We start from the raw sequence: 8,009 nt of genomic DNA, 5'->3' as shown, positions 1-8,009 counted from the left end.
TATGTATGTATGTATGTATGTATGTATGTATGTATGTACAGTTGTCCTTGCGGAAGATATAAAACTATTGTTGTTGCCATTATTATGGCTCATAACCATCGAATCCTTCGCCAATTAATTACTATTGATTCATGAATTATTGCTTAATAATAATAATAATAATAATAATAATAATAATAATAATAATAATAATAATAATAATAATAACAATAATAATATCTTTTATTAGCCACAGGTGTATAAATGAGGTGGGATATGAGGACAGTCAACAATGTGAGCCGGGTTTTACATAAAAGATGGTGAAATGCGATAAAACTATACGTAATGTATAAACTATGTTTAACATAAATGATGCAGTCCTGATACAGGAGAAACCCCATCAATGAACCCCACAGATCCAAGATTCCCTTGACTATAAAGGCATGAGCCCCGCCACCTCTCAACTGTTACTCTCCAATCTACAGACGTATAATTAGAGTTGGACTATTTTTGCCACAGTCTCGCATCTTTTCACCAATTCATTGCGGGTAGCTCTTCCCTCTCCACCTTTACTTTCCTTTCTACGTGGAACTTTAAAACAGTCGATGAGAGCTTGATCGAAGAGGATCTCTTTCCTCAACCCATTCAGCTTCGTCCATCTCACAATCTCTTTACGCAGCCTGCCCTGCTTTGTTAAAGGTAAGTGGTGGAGCGATCTCCACGATGGATTCAGCCGGGAGTCGGATTGGCCTTACAACTGTTTGACATTACTCCACGAGTCAGCAATACTCGGACACTGCACAAGTACGTATGATAATGTTGTTGTTGTTGTTGATGATGATGATGATGATGATGATGATGATGATGATGTAACGGAGCTATTTAGAAATCTTTAGATGGTGATGACGATGGTGATGATTTATTACATTTATTAAAATGTATTCGGTTGATTTTGTGACGTTCGTCTGTTGTAGGTCACGAATTTGTTAAAAAGATGGTGAAGTTTATGTAATATCACAAGCAAAAGTAACATACATTGGCCTCACCTGGAACGCTCTTCTTTTGGTGGAGGTCATATTTTATGTTCAGCAGTAGTCATCACTCTGGCCATAACAATAATATATTTTCATCTAAATAAGCGACAAATCTATGCGTAAAAGAATGGAATAGCGCCAGTTTAATGATTTCAGTTATATTGCTGGTTAATTTAATCTGGTTAATCTAATCCAGGTCGAACCGCTACATCTCTGCATTGGGACGTCACGGCTGCAGCACTAAGGAAATGTAATGGGAATGTCACATGAAGGAATCGCAACACTGAGTTTTTAAGCCGAGCCAAACGGCTGAAGCCCTAGGAATATACTACGAGCGAGATGGTAGATGATATCAGTAACCTCAGTTGGTCACACTTAGGAAATCAGCAGGAAAGCGCAATGACGGTTGCTTCTGACAGGACTCAGTGGTGGAGATGCCTGAGGACTTTATTTCCCCGACCTTCCCAGGAATGATGGACAGCAAAATGGATGAATGGAAATCAGGAAATTTTATTCAAGTCTGTTTATCGATCAGTTACATTTTTGATGTAAAGGACACAATGCCAAAAACTTATTTACAATAGTATGAAGCAGAGGTGAGGAAATGAATATGAGTCATTGTTGCTTTAGAAAGTAAAACCAAACGTGACGGTCCAGTGTAGCACAAAAGAGAAAGAATCAACAGAGTGCTTTCACAATATCATGAAGAGATTTTCTATGTGGTGATGAATGTTAGAATGGTTAGCTAGTGTAGCGTTCATATTTTGCTGTCAGTCAGATTATTAAAATAGGATCAGCTGAAATTATTCGTTCGCATGGCAGAAGTTCTGGTGGCCTTGTGGTGGCAGTAATAGAGAGAGAATTTCGTTTGCAGCTTCTGTTGACTTTGTCAATAACTTCTCTCTCGGAATCAGCTCGCTGCTCATTGACACAGTGATCGACTGACCGGTTTGAGTTTGGTTTGTTTTATATCACTAATTCTCGATTGCCAACAAACCTCACTGGAAAGATTTGTGTTAATGTTATCGCATTCGTGAGTTGTTTTGATCAGATTCAAAGAATTACTGTTAGCATTTTCTTTTGTCTGTTGTTTCATTCATTGCATTGCTGCCATTCTGGAGCATCGCTTTCAACACAAAGAAATCGGTCCCATCATTATATTAAAGTCTTTTACTTATTCCTTTTGCCGAACCGCTGTTTTATGGGAACAAACTAACATCAGTTTTCAAGCGTTGATGGGGGACAAACACGGAGGCACCAAGACACACACACACACACACACACACACACACACACACACACACACACACACACACACACACACACACACACAAGACGGACGGATTTCCACACAGTTTCCGCCTACCAAATTGCTCATAAGGCATTGGTCGGCCTGTGGTTACAGTAGAAGACACTCAAGGTGCTTCACTGTGGAATTGAACTCAAAACCACAGGGTTTCAAAGCTAACTTCTTAATCACACAGCCATAACTTATCAGGTTTTTGCTGACGTCACTCAAAGAATTTGATGTATTGTTGTTACGCGCCATTGGTTATATTTTTCGTGAAGTCATTTGAAAATATTTGTTTTGTTGTTTACTAAAAGCTTATTTTGAAAAGAATCCAGTTTCAATTTGAATAAGGGATCTGCTACATATATACATGTGCAATTTTTTAGTACCAAATTCTACGGACAAGGCATTAGTCAACAAGCTGCAATAGATGACATTTGCTTAAACTGCCATGAATTCGTTGCATGCACTTATGTCCATACAACATATATATATAAACATTCTCCAGAAACTAATTCTCCATAAACTATCTTTATTGTAGAAAACATTTCAACAAGATCTAATGCCCACACAAGCGTCTTCAGTGATATTTGATGAGCCAATGATTTTTTGGTCGATCAATTCAAATTGCACTCATCATACTCCATGAAAATTATTATTATTTTTCTTTCGTCAGTTTACCATATATATTTCTTATTGAATAATTTGACTAATTGACTAATTAAATAAGAGTACTATTTACAAATAAGTACTTATTTATTGATGAAATACATTTATAATATCCATCCATAAACAAATGACAGTGGGAAATGAAATTGGCATGGAAATTAATGTAATTAGGATATCAATCTAATTAGGCAATGCTTTTACCGTTTAGGACGAAAAGGTTTCAAGAACGAAAGACAACAAAAAGAAAATAACGTTCGCAATGAATACTTTTTTATTTTTCCGCTCTAAAGAAGAAACAGAGCGTAAGATGCTAAATGAGAAAAAGATGAAAAGAAAAACGATTAAAACAAACGGAGTAAAAGCCGCGTGTTCCTGTTAATAGCTCACATCATGTGCAGAAGGAAGTGAAGAAATAGGAGGGGGAGGGGGAGGAGTGTATTGACAGGCAGAAAAGTGAAGTAGGGAAATAAGCAAACTGTGACTAAAAGAGACGTAAAAAGTGTAGTGTAGTGTTGGGGTTGCGGGGTGGAGTATTGTATGCTTGTGTTTGTGTATGTAAATATTTAGAGTTGCGCGCGTTCATGTCTATGTGTGAGTATTTTATGTGTGTCTCTGTGTATGAATAGTGTTTATGTATATATGCTTGGTGATAATTTGGGTATGTGTTTCTTTTGGAAGGCATGTGTTGTGTGTATGCAAGCGTATGTGGTTGTGTGTATAGGCGGCTAGAAGAATGGAAGGCAGTTATTCAGATCGTGTGAATGTGTGTTACAAATGCCGATATCTTCTGTTCTCATTGCAGTCGAGACACCAGAGTCGTGGTGGAATATAATAAAGGAGATGGAGAATTACTTAGAAGTATATAAGTTGAAGTAGCGAACTTTAGATGATCTGATATTCTGGTGACGGACGTCTAATAAAACAGACGTTTTCTGAATCGATTAACTAGTTGACGACCGGTCTCTCCTCTATACAGTGAGTCACGCAGTCAATCTATCTTGTTCTTTGTGAATAATAAGCTCTGTTCTTAGAGGTGCGGTTGAAACGATTGGCGAAACGACAGGAGAAAGAAACAAATCTTGTTAGAATGTTTCTTTTTCTCATTATATCCAAATAAAACTATTAAGTCTGTTCTCGATAGCAGGTTAAAGGAAAGAGGTGAATGTCACGAGAATTCTATATATACATGCATATTTAAGATACAAAAGAAAAGCTGACAATAAAAAAAATGATAACATAGAGTAAATAAAAGATGGCATTAGAATTATTGATAAAGTATTTCATTCAAATGCAATATAAAGATAGCAAAAGAACTGATAGCAACGAAACAACGATGAGATGACAATAAATGAGCTAATAAGCGAAATATAATGAGGTGGTAAAATTTCCAATACCATGTAATGTAGTTGATAGCCCTAGATTTAAAAACATTAGAATCATAGTCTACAGGAAACAATTAGAAACTTTATTCTGCAATTCAACAGTTCCGGAAAAAAATCGTGCCTGGAACTTGCAGTGTGTTTGTGAGATATCCATGTATGCTGTATGTGATTCGCTAAATTTAGCAAACTAAGTTCTGATGAGAGATTTTCGTGATGGCAGAACCAAGGAATGAAACTAATTTGATTAGCTTTCATGGGAGTAAGGAAAGAAAAGGACTATACTTCCGACATTCCATCGATGACAGAGCGGTTGGAGTAAAAATAGCTCAAACCTGATTACATATTCGATTCTGCATTCTAAGATGAGTGCTCAGCACATGTCTGTAGAAAATTGTTCAAATATATGAAGAGTACTCCGATTTAGGCACCTCTGTCCTTCGTAGAAATATATTAGAGCTTCAAGTGTTATGAACATGTTTGTAAGGCACAACTTGCTAATTATTTCATCCGCTATCTTAGCAACAAACATAATGTGCACATAAACTCAAAAACGGCGTGAATTTAAAAACTACGATTCTTAGATTTAAAATTAAGTCTTGGAAACGGGGAGACTCATTCATAACAGTTCTCTCATCAAAAGAGAAGAAACTTCATGATGGTAGAAGAAATATACTATGTCGGTCTTTGAAATATATACAATAAACCATTTGCACAAGCCTGTTAGGTTACTGAAAACATCTATTAGCTGGTCCATGAAGTATGTCTGTTGATTTCATAAATATTAAAGGAATTACCGTTCACAAAATCTTTTAGATTTTTTCCTGTTGGGAATGGTTTGGCAACGGTAAAGGCTCTACAAATATGCCATAACTTGCCAGTTTGCAAAGTAATCTTCCATGCCATACATTTTGTCAATACTTAGGAAGCGTTTACAGCAATAACACAAGCCACAAAGCTCCTATCCTGCGTACTGCTTATCTTGTACTTGTGTTTATGATAAAGGGATAGGTGTGGAAAGAGGGACGGGAACATGTAAACATTCTGCTTGAGTATACAGAATTGAGTATACAGAATTGACTGTGGACAGCTGACACTTTCCATCAGGCTCAGCAAAATAAGCTGTGAGGTTTCATATAATAATAATAATAATAATAATAATTATAATAATAATAATAATAATAATAATAATAATAATAATCTGGCATCCTAGTCATAATACCAGCTTGAACTTCTAACTTGTCGCTTGAGGTCTCTGAGTCAGACGTGGAGTCTACTTGTACAAATACAAAGCAAAAACCTGTGAAAAGTGGAGGCCGGAGAGAGGCAGGACGCGGTATGAGCACAGACCGCAGAGAGTAGCAGAGTCGGAGTCTAGCAAAATCCTCTGGGATTTCTCTATCCAAATAGGTCAGGTGCTTGAGCATAACAGACGGGACTAGGTGGTGGTGGACAAGGTGCACCACATATGCTATATAGTTGATGTTGCATGCCACTTTGACCCATGAATAGTCAAGACGGAAGACGAAAAGATAAATAGATAGAACCCGCTTAAGTACGAAATAGCTCGGCTATGGAAAATGAAGAAGGCGAAGATAGTGTCAATTATTGTTGGGTCCTTGGGAACAGTATCAGAAAGCATCAAGAGGAAAATAAAGGAAATTGGAATAGTGCCCAGCAGAACTGTTACAAAAGGTTTGCCTCCTTGGCAAGGCCAGAATAATCAGGAAAGTATTAGATAGCTGAAAAGACCGAATAACATGGTGCCGTAGTTCTGCAGGTAGTAAGCCCGCTACGCATGCAAAACCCCAGGAGCTACTGCTGCTGCTGCTGCTGCTACTACTACTACTACTACTACTACTACTACTACTACTACTACTACTACTACTACTAATTCTTTGTATTTGTAAAATAAATAGTACAGTACCAGGACCTAGCCATTGAATTACAGAGATTATAGAAAGTCCAGGTAAAATGTATCCCAGTAGTTATAGGTGCATTGGGAACTGTCCCTAAAGATTTGAACAGATGGATAGAGGGAGTAGACATAACACTCAGTTTAGTACAGCTCCAGAAAACAGTGTTATTAGGGACAGCTAGGATACTTAAAAGGGTTTTTGGCATCTAAGGTTACTTGTTGTAGCCCGATGTTAGGATGTTTTCTGTTCCAACAGTCTAAGCTGTTGTGTGTATACGAAAATAATCATGATGATGATTTCAAAATTTGGCTCAAGGCCAGCGAGATCAAGAGCGGGTAAATCGTTTACATCGACCTACAGTGGTCAACTGGTACTTATTTCATCGACTCCCGAAAGGATTAAAGGTAAAACTAACCTCGGCGTAATTTGAACTCAGAACCTAAAGACCGAAGAAATGCCGCTAAGCATTTTGTCCGGCGCAGTAACGATTCTGCCAGTTTACCGCCTTACTACTATTACCAGTGTTGTTACTACTGTTGCTGCTGCTGCTGCTGCTGCTGCTGCTGCTGCGACTACTACTACTACTACTACTACTACTACTACTGATGGTGATGGTGATGATGATGATGATTATGATGATGATGATAATAAGAATAAGAATAATAGTGATGATGATATTAATAATTCGCGTATAATCCGAGCAATGATTATAATTACTGAACAATAAAAGTTCTCTATAAAGGACAAACAACACCCACTTAACATCTGTACTAGCAACATAAATAGGATTAGGTTATTGACTGTTTCGGGATCAGAGATTCCCATCAATAGATAATTAACTTTTCCGATTTCTATGAGAGGAACATTTTATACATGTAGTGGCTAGGCCGTAAGGATGTATATATAACATCCTCATCTTTCTGATTTGATTACTAAAACCTATTTCAATGCAAGGGAATTCCGAACATAACCAAATGAGCATTCTGTATTAGGCCTCAGTATCTTCGTATTAAAGTGTGTAACAATTAAACTGGCATGTATATGGACATATTTTTATTTCATTTCAATAGCGTATAGAGATATGTCATTGATTACTGGTGTATTACTGGTTTACTGGTGAGCCAAGACGCGTCGCTGACACGTGACGAAAGGGGATCGTTCTTTCTGTCCACTTCCTTCCTAAAGAAAAGACGTGCTTTTCCTGTCTCCTCATGGCTCGTCTACCTAGCGTTCATAATAATTTTTCTATCGTCTTGGCTCCAAAGCCCTCACCGTTTGTTTTTACTGTCTTGTTCTCACTGTTCTGATCTTGTTAACACTTTCACCCTCCGCAAAAAAATCCCAAATTTTATTTAATTTGCTTTGCGGGAAGGACTGTTTCAACGAAGTCGCGTATTGTCCTTGCCTTCGTACGCGGAGTAGATGAAATAGGGACAACTGATGAAGGGGTATACTCTTTATGTTGCATGTCTCGCTTCTCTGTTTTTTTAGTTGTTCGAAAAACGTTCGTTTCCTATGTTTTCGTTTTTCATTTTGTTTAACGTTTGTTTTTTTGATGTCCTGTACCCATATATGCATGTATGTATACATATAGATGTAGGTATGTACATATATGTATGGATATATGCATATATTTATATACTATTTATATTATTATATGATCGTACGCCACGCAACCTTTTCCAAGTATATATATGTATATGTATATATATATTTTTATATATATATATATATATAT

This window comes from Octopus bimaculoides, chromosome 2 (genome assembly GCF_001194135.2).
Source record: "Octopus bimaculoides isolate UCB-OBI-ISO-001 chromosome 2, ASM119413v2, whole genome shotgun sequence".
Taxonomy (NCBI): Eukaryota; Metazoa; Mollusca; class Cephalopoda; order Octopoda; family Octopodidae; genus Octopus; species Octopus bimaculoides.
Note: the sequence above shows the minus strand (reverse complement) of the source record.